This window comes from Macaca nemestrina, chromosome 4 (genome assembly GCF_043159975.1).
Source record: "Macaca nemestrina isolate mMacNem1 chromosome 4, mMacNem.hap1, whole genome shotgun sequence".
NCBI lineage: Eukaryota > Metazoa > Chordata > Mammalia > Primates > Cercopithecidae > Macaca > Macaca nemestrina.
In genome coordinates, this window is record NC_092128.1 from 7,528,478 (window position 1) to 7,546,205 (window position 17,728).

General features: G+C 51.0%; 1 protein-coding gene across 4 annotated transcripts in view; it reads left to right on the forward strand.

The window, feature by feature from the left end:
• Positions 1-17,728, forward strand: part of LOC105474924 (protein kinase AMP-activated non-catalytic subunit gamma 2) — a 321,097-nt gene that overhangs the window by 45,050 nt on the left and 258,319 nt on the right. The window contains exon 1 of one of the 4 annotated variants that reach the window (XM_011729849.2): positions 15,867-16,311. The exons of the other annotated variants lie outside the window; for them this stretch is intronic. The gene's annotated coding sequence lies outside the window, so the exon portion shown is untranslated. Of the gene's footprint in view, positions 1-15,866; positions 16,312-17,728 lie in introns of those variants that run through there. 4 annotated transcript variants of the gene reach the window in all.

The following is a 17,728-nucleotide window of genomic DNA, read 5'->3' on the forward strand; positions in this document are numbered from 1 at the left end:
TCCACCCCGGGGCTCTGTGCTGCCCCTGATGAGTCCCATCGAGGAAGGGCTGGGAAGGCCCAGATTTCTGGAAGCTTCTCTGAGAGATCTTCTCAGATGACACTGTAGGGGCCTTTCAGGGCTCAGAGTTTCCGTCCCCCGGTCCTTCCAGCTCCGTGTGTTACCTCAAAGTTGAGTGAGATGCTGACGGATGCCAGGTGCAGCCTGCTTAGACTCAGGGCTCGGCTCACTTCTCTCCTTGGCCTCCCTCTTTTCGGCCTTCTCCCTGCACCTCAGGGCGCCCTGGAGAGGAGAGAGGTGCACCCTGGGTCACTTGGCCTTTCCGTGGCCCACACAGCACAGTGCGGGTGGCGGAACATGGCTCTGGCCCGTGCAAGTGGCGGGAATGGTGGCTCCCGGTCAGCCTGTGGACAGATGGGGTCCTCTCAGCCTGGGCGGGGTACAGGGTTTCAAGCCTGAGAATGGCGAATGGCAAACTGCTGAACTTCTATCAGTGACCTCAAGTGTCCCCTCGTGAGCATGGTTAAAAAAAAAACAGGCGGAACAGTCTTCAACATTTGAACAGAAGGCATTCCGTTCGATTTCTCCGTCTAGAATGAAATCCTCAATAACCTTGGATTCTGTAACTCAGCGTGGTTCTGTCCAGGCCCCTCACCAGCTGACATCACTAATGACCAATGGAGGCAGGCTCATTGTCAGATGGCCTCAGGGGGGGTGTCTGCGCCTGGGTCTCCCCAGGAATGCTGGGAGCTGCACAGGCTGTGCACGGGGCCACCGTCCCCCTCCAGGACTCTCCCGCCTGGCTTCCTCCCGTCAACCCTGTCCTCTCATGCCCTCCCCACCTGCAGTGTCCCCAGGAAGGAATGACATGATATTCAGTCTTTTATGACTTATTTCACATAACGAAATGTTTTTAAGGTTCATCCATGTTGTACCATGTATCAGTCCTTTTTACGGGCTGGATAATATTCCATTGTATGAATATGCCATGTTGTGTTCATCAGTTAAAGGAAATCTGGGTTGCTTCCACCTTTTGGCTGTTATGAATAATGCTGCTATAAACATTTGTGTACAAATTTCTGTAAGGAAATATGTTTTTGTTTCTCTTGAGAATATACCTAGGAGTGGAGTTGCTGGGTCGTATCGTGGCTTTATGTTTAACTTTTGAGGCACTGCCAGGCAGTTTTCCAAACTGGCAGCACCGTTTTACATTCCCACCAGCAATTCCCAGGATTATGAGGACTGCAATTTCTTAGTATCCTTGTCAACACTTGTAATTGTCTGTCTTATGTTCTAGCTGTCCTAGTGGGTGTGAACTGGTTTCTCATTGTGGTTTTGATGTTCATTTCCCTGATAACTAATGTTGAGCTTATCTTCATATACGTATGAGTCATTTGTGAATCTTTCTTGGGGAAATGACTTTCAGATCCTTTTCCTGTTTTTAAATTGGGTTGTCTTTTTACTATTGAGTTGAACAGTTCTTTATGTATTATGAATACAAGTCCCTATCAGATATATGATTTGAAAATATTTTCTCCCATTCTTTGGGTTGTCTTTCCATCTTCTTGATGGTATGCTTTGAAGCGTAAAAGTTTTTATTTTGATGAGGTCCAGTTGCTTTTGTTTTTTCTTTTGTTACCTGTGCTTTCGGTATCCCGTTTCAGAATCCTTCTAACACATTGAGAACACATCAAATAAACACAAGTATCAGCAATTATTTCTTATTATTCTGTTTTGGTTTTTAGAGACAAGGTCTTTCTTTGTTGCCCCATCTGGAGTACATTGGTGTGAATATAGCTCACTGCAGCCTCAAACTCCTGAGCTTAAGTGATCCTTCCACCTCAGCCTCCTGGGTAGCCACCATGCTCCACTGACTTTTAAAGTTTTTTTTTTTTTTGTAAAGACAGGGTCTCTCTGTGTTGTCCAGGCTGGTCTCAAACTCCTGAGCTCAAGCAATCCTCCCGCCTTGGCCTCCCAAAGTGCTGAGAGTTACAGGCATGAGCCACCATGCCAGGCCCAAGTATTGGCAGTTTTATATTGATATCGTGGTGAGTCAAAGGCCCTTAAAAGAAGGGAAGAAGAGATGAGGCAAGGCCACGGTCAGTGTGTAGGCTTCTAAGACTATGAAAATTCCTTCCTTTCTCTCCTAAGTTTGCCTTGCTAGCCTTTATAGCAGTGTCACCTCTGTGAGATGGCTTTTAGGGTCATTCTTTTTCTTCATGCATTAAACTATCCATTCTCTTTCAACAAATATTTGCTGAGCATGCACTGTTTGTCAGGAACTGTGCAGAGACGAATACAACATCGACCTGAATTCGAGGAGAGTCCTCCCCTCACCCCTTGGTGGGCTAGGATTTGATATACATCACAGGACTCTCTCAAAACCCCCAGAATGCCACTCTGTCCAGGGACCCATCTCCAGGCTCTGTGGGAAGGAGAGGTAGCTCTTCCTCACAAAAGCGTGGAGACCCCTGGACAAGGAGCTGCACTCATTCCAGGGCCAGCCTGGGGTCGGGGCTGCCCTGGGTAGCAGGTGTTTGCTATGTGCTTGCTGAGTGAATGGGTGACCCGGCACACCTGTATCCACTTGGGACTCCTCCTTTGTTCCAAGGGGAGCTCATACCCCAGCCTCACGCTGACCTGAGTAATCACCCTGGGAGTTTTCCTGGACTGGGTGGAAAGGGAAAGAAAGCATCGTGATGGGGAACCCATGGCATCTGCTGCAAAGCTGGAACCCAGGGAAGCCCCCACATCCATTGTTACAATCTCAGGAAGAACAGCACCAAGACGGAGGCCACATGGTCCTCCTGGGGCTGTCCTTGGAGGTACACAGGCTCTGGCATTGGAAGTCATGCCACGACAGGCTATAGCAAGGCAGTTTTTTGTTTGTTTGTTTGTTTGTTTTACCTAAGGCCACCTCAAGAAATTCTTACTGGAATATGTGTTTGGAAAAGCTGTGCCTCTACCCAGGACCTTTTCCTGGTAAAAAGCATATTTTCTCTTTATGTAAAATAAACATCCTGCAACCCATTGTGTTTTCCTTTCTCTAGGTCTACCTACCTATTTTGGCTGCACGTTAGAATCACCTGAGGGGCATTTAACAAACCCCAGTTCCAGCTGGGTGCAGTGGCCCATGCCTGTAATCTCAGCATTTTGGGATGCCGAGGTGGGCGGATCCCTTGAGGTCAGGAGTTTGAGACCAGCCTGGCCAACATGGTGAAACCCCGTCTCTACTAAAAATACAAAAATTAGCTGGGTGTGGTGGCAGGCACCTGTAATCCTGGCTACTCGGGAGGCTGAGGCAGGAGAATCACTTGAGCCTGGGAGGCAGAGGTTGCAGTGAGCTGAGATCGCACCACTGCACTCCAGCTTGGGCAACAGAGTGAGACCCTGTCTCAAAAATAAAGGAATGAATAAATAAATAAAAATAAATAAAAATCCCAGTTCCCACTGGACCCCAGATGGATTAAATGAGAAACTCCAAGACCAGGCATTGGAGTTTTTGTGGTGGTTGTTTTGAACTCCAGGGGTGGTTTCCGTGTGCATCCAAGGGTTGAGAGCCAGTGGTCGGCAGGAAGTCTGGACCCAAATATATGACTTAGCTGTAGTGTTCCCTCCTACACAGCTGTGTTCTCTGGTTCCAGCCTTCCATGTTGAATTTTTTCCAAACCTGATTTCCACTGGCCTATGGAAAGGTGGCCTTTTTTTTTTTCAATACAGCCTTTCCTGACCACAGCCTCTGCTGTGATGTGTGTGTGCAACACAGAAACACATTCTGTTGGGTGGATAAATAAGTGAATAGAGCAATTAGGAAGCAGGAGAGAAAATGGAATTGCAATGGTGTTTTATTTAACTCAAAAGTGGTATTTTGTGAAAAACAAGTTTGATCAGTGGAAGGGAAAAAGTAGAGAATGTTGGAAGAGGGTTCCGAATATTTGAGGATGTATCACCTCTAATATTTGTTTAATCTCCCGTTAGAACATTTATTTTCACTTATAGTCATTACTTTTCCTTGATAGCATACAAATCCCTAGCTCTTTTCTTATTAATGATTAGGGTACATTTTCACCTCATAAAGGAAAGAGAGAGGAAGGGAAGGTGAGAGGGAATTTCCTCCTTATGAAGAGCTGGAAATGGAAAGAGGAAATGGGTGAAATTAATGGAACTGAGCCAGGTGCGGTGGCTCACATCTGTTATCCCAGCACTTTGGAGGCCAAGGCGGGTGGATCACCTAAGGTCAGGAGTTCGAGACCAGCCTGGCCAACATGGTGAAACCCTGTCTCTACTAAAAATACAAAAAAATTAGCCGGGCCTGGTGGTCAGTGCCTGTAATCCCAGCTACTCAGGAGGCTGAGGTGGGAGAATCACTTGAACCTAGGAGGTGGAGCTTGCAGTGGGCGCAGATCACACCACTGCACTCCAGCCTGGGTGACAGAGCAAGACTCAGTCAAAAAAAAACGTGGAACTGGAAGTCAGGAGAGACAGAGAAAGAAGGAATGGATGGGTGGGGTGTTTAGGGCAGGGCGGTGGTAGGTGCACCGCTGTGCACACCAACTGGGGGAAAGGTACTCTACCTGTTAGGGTGAGCTGCTCCAGTTCTCTGGGATGGAGGGGCTTCTTCGGATGTGGGACTTCCTGTTTTAAACTCCCACGGTCCTGGGCAAACCGAGACTAGTTGGTCACCCTGACTCTGGCCAAGGACCTACTGGCTGCTTGCTTGCTGATGTTTGTTTGGAGGCATCTGGGGCCAGGAAAGGGAGTGAAGGAGCCTTAGGCTGGGATGGGAAGCTTGACCTGGCTCTGAGCCACACAGCTTTATGCTCTGGTGTCTGTAATGTGGACATTTGTGCTCAGGAAAGGGCTTGCTGAACAAACGCCCAGCTCAGGGGGTGGGACATGAAAGGAGACGTGGGCCTGAGGAGCGTCCCAGAGACAAACAGGGCAGGAAGTTCTCTGTTCTAACATGAAAGGGGAAAAAACAGACTTCAAATGTATTCTTCCCACTGTGCTGGGAGTTACCTGGAGGGCGGAGACCCTGTGCTTCATCTGGTACCCCTGTCACCTAGGGTGCCCGGTGCATGGGGAGCGGCCAGTGCGTGTTAAATCTGGGCCAGAGGAAGCACGCGTTTGGTGTCTGGCTCTGTGTCAGGGTCGGGAGTATTTATTATACAAAAAGACTGCCATCCTCACATTATTTTAAGGTATCGTTGAGGGTACGAATCATACATTTGAAGTCTTTATAATCAGAGAATAATATAAAGTGAATTTGATGAAGAAAAACAAAGCATCACGTCCTATTTGGATTTAGGACTTCACTCTCAAAGGCCCTAATTCGAATTTGATTCAAATAGCAATGCCAGGGCAAAGAAGCCAAGTAGATGACCTTCTGTGTTTTTTGAGACAGAGTCTGGCTCTGTCACCCGGGTTGGAGTGGCAGTGGCACAATCTTGGCTCACTGCAACCTCCACCTCCTGGATTCAAGTCATTCTCCTGCCTCAGCCTCCTGAGTAGCTGAGATTACAAGTATATGCCACCACACCTGGCTAATTTTTTTGTATTTTTAGTAGAGATGGGGTTTCACCATGTTGGCCAGGCTGGTCTTGGACTCCTGACCTCAAGTGATCCGCCCGCCTCAGCCCCCCGAAGTACTGGGATTACAGGCATGAGCCACCATGCCCCGCCTAGATGACCTTCTTAAGCGCTGTAAGTTACACTGAGTTTATTTAGGATTAGGGAATAGACTCAGAAGAAAGAGAGAAAAGGAGGTGGGAGAAAGATCACGCACGAGTGTCGGCTGAGTTCCTCTAGGGTAGTGGGTGGCCCCACATCCTCAGCAGCAAGCCGGGACTGAAGTGCATTTCTCGCTACTGCTGTACATGCATTGCCAACAGCTGTGGCTCTGCTTTGTGTCCTGTTAATTTTGGGAACCCAGGCTGAAGGAGCGGTTCCTGTCTGGGTCCTTGCTGTGAGAGGGACAGAGGAGAGGTGTCAGACACGGGACAGCTCCAAAAGCTTCCACTGGGAAGTGGCACACATCACTTCTGGGAAACGCAAGGCACACGGCCAAGTGTGATGGGGGTAGTGGGGGTAATAACCCTCCTAGAGGGAGGGACTCCACACAGAGGCTACTAAGATCTCATTACAGTCTCATCACGATTTAAAGGATCAGTCCATACCATTCACCACGGCTTAGGAGTTCCAGCAACTATCTGCACTACCTTCCACCAACCTTGATGTTAATACAAGCAGCATAATCCAATCACTCGTGTATCTTCTTAGAATGGGGATGTCTGGAACCAGGCAGGATGACAGGAAGTGGGGAAAAGCCAAGGGGAGCAAAACGCAGGCTGAATCGGGATCTTTGACCTGAACCAGTTACGAAGCTTCTAGCTAAGAAGCTTTCCAAGTCATAGAATATTATGAATATTCCGGACCAAGGGCAGTTTACGGCATGCGCTTGGGTCCCTGAAGTCCAAGGGATTGCTTCCCGATTTACTTGAAATCAAAAGCTGATTCCTTCTTAAAGGGAAAGCTCAGATTTCCGACTTCACAGTTCCCTTCTCAGAGGCTCCTTGGGTTCTGCCTCCGTAAGTTATACCAAGAATAACTGGGGGCCTCCCACGTGCCATTTTCCCTCTGTGCCTGTTTCCCCATCTTTACAGTGAGGTGGGTGGGTGCTATCAGTGGTTCTTACTTAGCAGAATATTTCAATCACCCAGTTCTCAGCCCCAGACATTTTGACTCAGTAGTTCTTAATTGGGATCTAGTTTTTGAAAACGCTCCAGAGATTCTAATGTTCTCTCTAGGTAGATGAATTATTTAGCCAGGTATGGACTTTACCACCTTTCCAGCCCCCATCCACCAGGAATGACTCTGGGCCCCACGTCCCTGGGCACAGCCCTGGTAAAGGATCATAGGATCAGGCTATGGAGGGCTCCAGAAACAGATGGAGGGTGTCCTCTCTTCCCACCTCCCTCCCTAGCCTCTGATGTGGAGTTTGACGTTTTAATCAGAGATGAGGCCCCCAGATGGCCCAGTAGGCCAGGGCTGGTTAGGCAGAGGGTGAGCGAGGTTCCATCTCCTTGGGGTCTACTTTCTTGTCCCTGGACTGACTTGGGAGAGGGGTCTGCACCCACCACGGTGTCTGGCCCATGTGACCACTCACAAATGGGGCCAAATTCAACAGCCCCTATTTCCAAATAAGGTCACATTCTGAGCTTCTGGGGGTGAAGACTCCAATGTCTTTTTTGCGGGTGTAAGCACTTTAACCCGTAACAGCAGAGCACAATGCATACTGAGATGTTTCTTTTAAAATCATTAAAACGTTTAAGAAGTTTCAGCTTAAGTTTTAGTGTTTATTCAAGTTTTGGGGAAAAAAAGTGTTGATACAAAATCCCTGTAGCCAACAAAACTGGATACACATTTTTCCTGTTCTTCCTGAGTTTCACAGAGAGTGTCCCCAGGCGGCTGTGGGGAGAGGGGCCACGCCTGGCAGAGTCCGGCTGCGGCCTGGCCCGTGCTGCTGTGACAAGCCAGGGGTCAGGGAGCAGGTTCTGCAGCTGAGCTTGAGTTTTCCACTGTGGGGTGGGGTGGGATAGGGTGGGGTCTGAAAACCAGGTCACTGGGAGGAATTCTAGGAGCCCTAGATTTTCAAGTGATAGAGCCGGGCTTGGCGGCCACTCAGCTTCCCCAAGCTGATTAGTTAGTTGCTGGAGGTTGTTTTCATGTTTGTTTCAGTTTTGAATCAGGGCTGAACATTCTGTGTTGTGGACTCATTGGGCACCCATTCCCCAGTAGCCTTTTGTGGGGAAGGGGGGAGTGAGACGTGGAGTTGTGGAGGCGGGTCCCTGTCACCTGACCCAGGGTGCAGGTGGCATCCACATGGGTCTACGCCCCTGATCCTGACCCCACACAGCCAAGGCTATTGCACTGAGTGTGTCTGTCGGAGCTTGGGAAGATGCTGTCCATCTTCCACCACCGGAAGCAGCACCATCTCACAGGCCAGCTGCCCCAGGTGCCCAAGCCTGGGCAGCGGGGCCGGCTCACCCTTCCTCTCAGCCTTCCCCTCGCCCCCTGGCCCTCAGCTTTTCACAGTCTCAGCTGTGCAGCCCAGCCCCAAGGGAGCCCCTGGACCTGGGCCACCCGTGTGCTCTGAGCCTTGTCCCAAGACTGGCTCAGCGCCTCCTCAGGGCCGCGGCTGCCTTTTGCTCCTTTTCACTCCCTCAGCGCCTTCACCCAGGCAGTGCTGGGTACGTGGTGCTCAGTCAGTTGATTAAAGCAGGCCTTGGGGACAGTAAAGTCACCCCCGGCCTTCACCCTGGCCTGCTGTCCTCCTGACGCCACCTCATTCCTGGGCTTGAGGCTTCCTGGGGTGGTGGCAGCTGCGCTCTGGCCCCAGTCCTGGCCAGAACATCATCCCACCCCGGGGGGGCTACAGGTGTCTGTTTCTGGAACATTCTATTATTTACTTTCTGCCGTTTCCTACCTTGCCTTAAGGTTCAGAGTCTCTGTATCTCTCCCCAGTGGCAGTTGTCATGGGTGAGTTCCTTAAATGGGCTTCTCTGACACCTGAGTCACATGGCACTGGAACGCACTGAGGTGCCTCCCAGATCCTTGGCTCCCAACAGCTCCCAGGCCCTGTTTGTCTCCATAAAACTCAGCATACAGATGTGCACATGTGTGCGTGTGTGTATGTGTATGCATGTGCATACATACGGATTTAATCCTCAGTAACTGTGGGGTGGGCATAATTATTAACCCCACTTTACAGGTGGGGAAACTGAGGCATAGAGAGGCTAAATAACTTAGCCAAGGTCCCAGCACTGGCAAAGCAAAGCTGGAATTTGAACCTGTAGAGAAAGAGCATCCACTTCAAAGGGCGAGTGGAGGCATTTTCTCCTTCATGGCATGCTCGGGACAAGGAATCCAATGTGTCTTAGAGAGGGCTTCTTAGGGGCATCGTTATAAAGGGCAACTTGTGGAAAAAAATTGGTTTTGTGCACCAGTGTGGTTTCTGTTGATTTCAATTAAATTGGGGAGCCTTGTGCATGCTAAACGACAGCTTGGCCTTCTACCACCTGGGCAGCCCGGGGCCTTCTGCTCAGCAGTGCCATTGAAGCTGTTTTAGGTCACAGACGTTCAGCCTCGGAGCACCTGCCTGAGACTAGCCGGGCTTGTGCTACAGCCTGTCGGCCTTCTGCCAGTGCCAAGCCTGGGCCCATTCCTGGTTCCCAGCTTAAAAGAAAGATTGAGTTGCCATGAGCCTTCCAGAACCTTCTAGAGCTTTCCAGAGCCTTGGCAGTGTGTCTAGGGAACAAAGGAGGAGGATGCTCTAGGACCTTACAAAATGCAAGGACCCTTCAGTGCCTCTGATTTTTACCTGATCTTGCTTATCTTAGCCTCAGTCTTACTCCTTTCATGAAGTTCTTTTTTAAGACTTTCTTCCAAAGTAGCTCCTTCCTTCTGGAAACTTCTGTGGTGGTGGCTGCTGTCCATGCCACACACGATGCTGTGTGGACTCTCAGCCTGCTTGTTCCCTGTCTCCACAGCTTTCCTTCTGGCCAGGATCGAGGTCCGTGAGGTTGGAGGCTCTTCCACTTTTCTTGGGTCCTAGCAATGCAGCATGAGGCAGGTACCTGGCTTGGGGGAGTCCTCAAAATATCCATTGACCTGGAGAGGGGGTGCCTAGAGACAGAGTGGGAGTGGCGATAGGTCACTGAGAGCTGTTAGGGCAGGGTGGGCCTCAGGGTTAGGAGAGAAGCCCGGCTTATTGTTGTTTAAAAAATGGAAGAGGAGGCCAGGCGCGGTGGCTCATGCCTGTAATCCCAGCACTTTGGGAGGCCGAGGTGGGTGGATCACGAGGTCAGAAGATCGAGACCATCCTGGCTAACATGGTGGAACCCCATCTCTACAAAAAATACAAAAAATTAGCCGGGCGTGGTGGCAGGTGCCTGTGGTCCCAGTTACTCGGGAAGCCGAGGCGGGAGAATGGTGTGAACCTGGGAGGTGGAGCTTGCAGTGAGCCAAGATGGTGCCACTGCAGCCGCTGCACTCCAGCCTGGTTGACAGAGTGAGACTCTGTTTCAGGAAAAAAAAAAAAAAAAAAAAAGGAAGAAGAAAGAAAATGGGGCTTCCCAAGTGCCAAGTGCTTTCTGTTGAAGGTGGTGGTTGTCTCCAGACAGTGGCTCCTGCTTATCAGGTCTGAGGAGCTCTTCCCTTGACTGGCTGTTGACCCTGTGGGAGATGCGAAGTTGGAGACCACAGAGTGGTGTTCCGAGTAGAGTGTCTCCTGCAGGAGCCACAGGGGCCAGGCCCCAAGCATCAAAATGATGGAAGTCAAAGGAGCCCACGGCAGTGGGTGTGGGGGAGTCATCGTGATGGGGGTAGGAGCGAGGTCAGAGAAGTCCTTGGAAGGAGTGAAGCTCTGACAGCTGCTTAAGCCTGTCCCTGTTGAATTTACGCTAAGCTCATCAGCACTCCTTTTGGCATGCACCATTTTTTAGAAAAAGGTTCCAGCTGCCAGCATGGACGGCGAGTCCTTCATCCTCTCACTTCTGCTCCCTGCACACATCGGGCTTGTTCAGACTGGAGTTAGACAAGTCACTGTGGGGTCACGGGACAAAGTCTCAGCTGGTTTCCCAGTGGATAGGCCTATCTCTTCCTTATCAGGTGCTGGCATAAAATCAGGAGCACCTGGTCTTAGCCTTGGCCCTCTAAGGACACAGCCGTGTAACCTTGGGCACATCACTTAAACTGATTGGTCACATATGACTTAGCATTTATAGACCTGCTGGCTTATTGGGTACAGGTGGGTCCCTGATTGGGCAGGTGACACGCTCCGAACCCAAGTCAGCCACCCCAGGAGCTGTGTGCACACTCAGTACACATGGCTCTTCTTTGGACAGAGGGCTCTGCGGCCCCGTCCCACATTTGAGGCTCAGGGGACCCTGTGACCTGGGAGCAGTTTTCACCCATAAGGCTCCAGGCAGTAGCCCAAGTATCTCAAGACCTTCAGGTGGTCAGAACTTGGCCTTGAAAGATAGAGAAACTGTTATCCTTTGCGGGGGCTGGTTTGTTTTTGTTTCCACTCCATTAAAATCAGGACACAAGGTCTTAATGACTCCAAATGTCTTTGCAATCCTGCAGTTTTAGAACTACTAGTTCTACCTGGATGGAGGTACTCAGGGAGGGGCAGGGTGGCGAACTATTCTCAGCTAATCTAATCTCAGCTCAGCCGCTCAGCAAACATCTGGTTACTTTGGTAAATATTGGCGGTCTCTAGCGACTGGAGGTGGGTGAGGCTGTGTGTCCCCCTGACAGCCTTGGGACTGGTGGTCAATGACAACAAAAGGAAATCCTAGAGCAGGGTTTGCCAAATCCCTACAGGCGATTTTAGGCGGCAGGTCCAACCTGTTCTTGTAGCTCAGAGGAAGTCCCAATGCTGCCCTCTGGCAGCTGCACCCTGAGCAGGGCCCAGAGGTGTTAGGATGGGCAGGACGGGTCGAGCTAATAGCAGATGCAGCAGCTGGGTCCTTGGAGGTGGAGGATGCAAACCAACAGCGTCCAGGTCACCAGGGCTGCAGCTGGGTGGGCTGTGGGCCGGCCAGATTCTCTGTCTCTTCATCCAAGGGGGCTGCAGCCTATGCCGTCCTCCTGACTCACTCTGCACACCCCTCATTTTGCCAGGGAGCTGATTAGCAAGCCCTCTGCTGTGGATTTCAACAAGGATGTTCACGGTGCAGAGCGGCCCTCTTTGGCACGTTGGTTCCCAGTCGGGGTATTTCAGAAGCAACCACAGGACCTGGCATATTGTAGCGTTCATGAGTGCAGGGCACTGGCCTCAAGCTGTCGTAGGAATGGGGTTCCGAAGTAAAATGCCACACTGTCTACATCCCACCAGGCCCAGTCAATCTCAAATGCTGGCCCCAGCCAGTGCCATTTCATGCCCCGAATCCCCAGCTGCTGGTCCTAAGTGAAATAAAAGTGTGGTCAATGAGGCTGGGCCTTGAGCCCAGGGTGTTCCCTCTTCTTTCAACTGCCCTGGCCTCTGGCTTTCCCCTGCACAGATCTTGCAGGACGGTGAGGGCAGGGACAACATTGGCACGTAAAAGGGGGGTAGAATATGGGCTTTATTGGTCAGTGTCTCTGCCCAGGGCAGTTGCCATCCATCCTTTTACAGATACTCCCTCTGCAAGTTACCCTGCTGGCCTGGTGCCGAGATTGGCTGTGGACACGGGGTTCTGGGGTCCTGTTGCCACTAGGCCTGCAGCAGTATAGTCCTGCACAGCAGTGCCTCGTCGCAGGGACGTGAGCTTGGCATGCAGCATTTGACTTTTAGGTGAAGGGCTAAGGGCGGCATGGGATTTGGCAAGGATTTGTGCTAGATTTCTGGGATGCTGAGAAATCTAACCCAGGACTGTTATTTGGGGGTTCGGGGGTGGGGCTGGGAGACATGCCTTTTACACATGTGTGCTCACGTATGTCTAGTTTTTTAGGCCACTTACACAGCTCAGGCAGTACCATGCGTCGTTTGAGATTTTCCTGTCACATTTGCCATTTGTAATTCTTTGAAGTCATGGTTTTGACTTGTTATGTAATATCATAAGGCCCCAGTGTCTGGCTCTATCAGAACATACTTGACAATATCCCATTTCTGCACACTCAGAGGGTACCTGATCCTTTCCGTGTTGCTGCAGACTTTGTTCATTTCGGATGTTATAGGCTGGACCTATAAAGGGGGACTTTCAGCTTGCGATGTGTGAGCGTCTTCCTCTTATTTTTAATTATGCAAGTAATAAACAAGCATGGGCCACAGAAAAACTAGATGATAAACATAAACAAAAATGAATAAAGGGACAGTGGCCCTGTAGGACGTGCTGTACAGAGCCAGGCTGGGGAGGGGAACATAACTGTGATCGAATCCTGGCTTTGCAACTTGTATGTTCTGTAACCTTTGTGACTTCACTTCTCTGGGCCTCAGTAGACAGCATTTTGTGCAGGTTGAGATAGGATATGTGAAATACTCAGCACTCAGAATACACTCAAAGAATGAGTTCCAGGAGAGGGGCCTGGTAACAACCTACAGGTGCCAGGGAGGGGCTTTTAGGGGTAGGGCTGGGCTTTCTAGGGATGCCAAGCTCTAGGATCAGGAGGGTGCCCCCATGGGGAGCCTAGGGACCATGAGGCCTGATAGCCTTGGGAAGCTTGGGGGCGTGGAAGGATGACCGTGGGCCAGGCTCCTGTGGGCCTGGCAGCCCATGCTGAAGAAGTGGGATTTGCTCTGTAGATGGCTTGGAGCCGGTGAAGGTTTTCTGGCTCTGTTTTGTTATTGCTTTGTCTGGTGAGGGTGTGAAGAGTAATGCCTGAAAAATGGAGTTTAGGAGGATGAATTAGAGCGGTGAGTCAGAGGGGATGTGCCTCAGGAAGGCATTTCCTTTCCACTTCTGGTTCTTACACCAGCCCGGTGCACCAAAATGGTCTTCAGGCTTTGCTAAGTATCTGTGATCTACTGGGCTCTGTTGTACAAGACAGCTGACTCTGCCCTCCAGGGAGAGTAGGTGGAAAGCTCAGAGCCACCTGCATGCGGAGTGCAGTGGAGGTTCTGGAAGCAAGGAGAAATGCAGGTGAAGACAGTGGCCGTGTTTGCGGAGGGCAGCTTGCAAGCGGCAGCGGAGTTGTTTATGTTCCTTAATCTCTAATGGATGATCCCAGTCCCTGAGACGTGGAATTGCTGCTGTGAGAACTGCAGCGTCATCACACCCCATAAGTCACTCTCAGATGCTTGTCTCCAAGTGCAGCAAACCTCTGAATCCTTTGGATGACGGTGCCCATTTCCCTGACATTTCCAGCTTTTCCAAGCAAAACCAATTAGGCTTTTTTTCCTCAGGCTTGTATGTATGCTTTGGAATAAAGCACACAGAAAATAAAACGCCCAGCTCACCCAGCAAGGCTAGTTCCAGAACCAGCAGGAGAAAATACTGAGATTGGCCGGATCTCTGGTCAACCACTTGCATGGGTGCCCATGGGGCTGGCTGCAGGCTGCAGGCTGCAGGCTGCAGGCGGTTTGGCCCTTCAATCTTCGCCAAATGGCGCCAGCTTTCTGCTAAACCTCAGGTTTATGCTAGCACTGCCCTCTGGTTCCAGAATAATCCCGCACATCCCAAGTTGATGCTTTTTTCTGTCCTGATGCTTGTTCATCCATGATCCCAACAGCAGCCCTGGGAGGTGTGCGGAATAAGCGTTTCCACTCAGCTTGGTTTTTCAGAGGAAGAACTGAGGTTCAGAGAAATGACTGAGCCAGGACTTGGACTTGGTTTGTTGACACAGAGTATTAGCGCCCTGGTCTGAAAGAGACCTGAGGAACATCACATAACACATGGCTCATTCTACAGACAGAAAAAGAGTTTCTGCTTAAAATGGCCTGCTCAGGTAGGTGAGGCCAGAGCTCAGGCTTGTGAGTTCCTGGAGCTATCTGGCCATGGCGCTCCAGGTCTGTGATTTGTCAGGTCTCCGCGTGGACAGCTGGATGGACCATGACTGCCTGGGACCCTCCTGGGCTGAAAGTGACCTTAAGAAAGCTTCAGACTTCCAACCCTTATAGAAGCCCCCCAAGTCCCAGCTCACTCAGCTGCCTTTTTGTCCATGAGTCTTAGTGGATGGCCATGCAACGTCCTTCTGTCCCCTCTCGGAAGCCTTCCTGCGTATATCATCCACATTAATCTTTTTCCACCTTGTGCTGCCATCACCCTTACCTGAATAACACATTTGCCTTTGAGTCATAGGCTCGTGGAAGAAACCTCCTTGTCTTGAATACCTGCAGGAACAGGTCACTCGATATCTTTGGAAGCAATTCCTCCACTGCTAAGAAGTTCAAGTCTTGAGCAAGTTTTATTTAATGAGGGACATGGTGGGGTTCTGAAATGGGGACCCTCATTTTCTCCTAACAATTCAAGTTCATTTTCTGCCCCACCAGCTTGTACATCCTTAGAGCCTGTTTTCAGGTCACCTGGGATTTGTTGTAATCAGGTACAGGAAGACATGCAGACTCAGGAATGAGTGTCACAAAGGAAGGAACTGATGATACTCACAGATCCCTGGAAGCAGGAGGCTTGGCACACCACTGCCACGTGGGGAAGCACAGGGGTTGGGCAGGAGGCAGAGGGCGCAAGAGGGAGATGCGGGCAAGAGCCTTTATTGTGGTTTCTGTGAAGAATTTTAGGGGACTGTGGGTACAGGGGCTGTCCCTAGCTGTCTGGTACCTGCCCTGGGGTGATTAGGGTAGTGGGTGGTGGCCCAGGGTGTGAGAGCCCCCAGGAGGAGGCGAGGAGGGGGTCTGTGTGGTTTGGCTTGCATAGCAAAAGCAAGCTCACAGGTGAGTTTCTTACTATCTCCCGGAATTGCCCAGCCGTGGGAGGGCAGTTCCTCCAGGATCAGCAAGGTGCCAGGTATCAAAGCATCAGAAAATCAGAGACATGGCTGATACAGGCAGAGACCATGTTGTCTCCTGGATGATGTTTGTAGGCCGTCTGGTTGGAGTTGGAGGAATGAATTGTAGATGGGGACTTCACTGGCAGGGCCTTTTGGAAAGCCTCACCCATCCTTCTGGCCAGAGGAGAAAAAAACCCCTCATTCTTTATACTCCGAGGACACGAATCCCCAGGGAGTTCAGATTTCTGAAGCCTTTGCCTGAAGTTAGATGGGAACAGTGCAGGGGTTGTGCTGGCCAGAGGACCTGGAGCCCAGAGCTGTCCACTGCTGCATCATTGGCCTCTGTTCCTGCCTCCCTCCATCCTGCTGCCTGTCTTTTTAAAAGCTCTGGTCCAGCCCTCCCTCCTGCTGGCTTGCCGTGTGGTAAGGAGTTTCCTCCCCAGCAGCCCCTGACACAGGTGGGAATGACAGTCTGCTGCAGTCCCATCAATGAGGGAATCTGCCCGAGCTCTGCCTGCATTTTGAGCAGCAAACCAGCTCCAGCCACCAAGACCGTTGCCTGTGCTGTCTTAGGCCAGCCCATGCTGTCTGCCAGCCGCTTGTTGCGCTGCCTTGGGGACTGGGAACACACCCAGCCCCAGTCCCCATCTGTTGCAGACATGCAGTGGCAGCAGCTCGGAGCACAGCCGAACCCTAGAAATTGCCTGTGCTGAAGGGGCTGGGAAACCCCTTCTCTGATGGGCCTTTCGAGTGAAGCAGCAGGATTTGTCAGAGCTGGGAGTGCCGCTCGTCCCTGCCACTCGCATCCTGCCATCCAGCAGCTTACAAGCCTGCACTGCTTATTAGCATCTGGAAGAGAGGACCTCCAGGACCCCTTGGGGCTGAGTAAGCAGACCTTCGGGAGCTGGCTTTCTAAATGTGTGGTGATTGTGCATCCCTGGGTGTGTGGTTTTCCCCTCACGATGCTTTGTCTCCTTGGTGTGCAAGACTGATGCTGAATTGTCGCTTTGTTCTCCAGGAGCCTCTTATTAAATCAGATACCCCAAGGCTGAACAAAATGTTCCTTCTCTCCACGGGAGCTGTATGTTTTCTCCTTACGTAACTTTTTCTGGGTGATTTAAAGAGCATCACTAGTGAAGGTGGCGTGTGTGTGGGCGTGTTCAGCTCCATTCCTCTCTGAGTCTGTCTCTCCTCCCCTGCCAGGCTGCCAGGCTGAGCAGAGCTGCTGCACACACTGGGTCCTGGGCACGGGGTCTCCTCCCTGCCTTCCCACCCTGGCTTGAATTCCCCTTACTGGAGCTGAAATCTTAGCGAGGTTGTCATTCTTTGCCAGGCCTTGCCTTTCCTGAGTCATCACTTATTACATTTGGCCCAAACGGAAAAGACTGGGGATGATGTGGGGGCTTTGGGGATGGCCCACCGTTTTCTGGGGACTCTCTTGACCCCATGCACATTGAAGGGTATCTTGGCCTCCTGCAGATCGTGGAGCCCAACAGCTTACTTGTTGCTTGCTGAAGTTGTGAGGAATCCAATGAAAAAGCAGATGGGAGGGGAGTGGGGGAGAGAGGAAGGGAAGGAAGAGAAGATGGTAGATGGCCTCCTCAGTGACTGAACCGTGGGCTGTCTGCACTGTCTGGTGGAGAGGAGGAGGGAGAGGCTGGGAACCAGAAACCCTAACTGTTGAGTGAATTTGCAGCAACAAGTAGAGCTGCAGGCTGGAAAGTGCTAGATTTGGAGCTCACCCAGTGTCCCTCTTCTCGCCCTCCACTGACATTGATGCATGGCACTTTGAGTAAGCCATGTCCTCTTTTTTTTTCATTCCTTACAATCGCCTTCCATAAGCCAGAGGCTGTCTGTCTGCTTCAAGTCTGTGATTCAGGGTCCTTGAGTCCTGGTGATTGGGAGTGACCTAGGGGTCACTCGACCCTCCTCCTGGGGGGAGGCTTGATTCTGTGCATCTGAATTTTCAACCCAGGTGGAGAGCAAAGGTGATAGTAAACAATTGAAGAAGCCTGGGCTAGCAGGGAATCCAGCGTTGACAGCGTTACGGATTGTAGGTGCTGGAAGATGGGGAGAGGCCTAGGGATACAACCAGGATGCAGGCAGGAGGCCCCAAAACATAAATTGAGAATTCGGGGACTGCTAGGTGTGATAGGTGAGAATAAGTGAGAGGGGGAAGCTCCCTGGGATGCAGTCAGAGTGAGCCGGCACCTTGGGGGCTCCACACACCCTGGGCAGGCTCCAGTTCACCAGAGAGGCCTCACAGTAGGCCTCTTAGGTCTGGGGGCTTCTCACCTTCCAA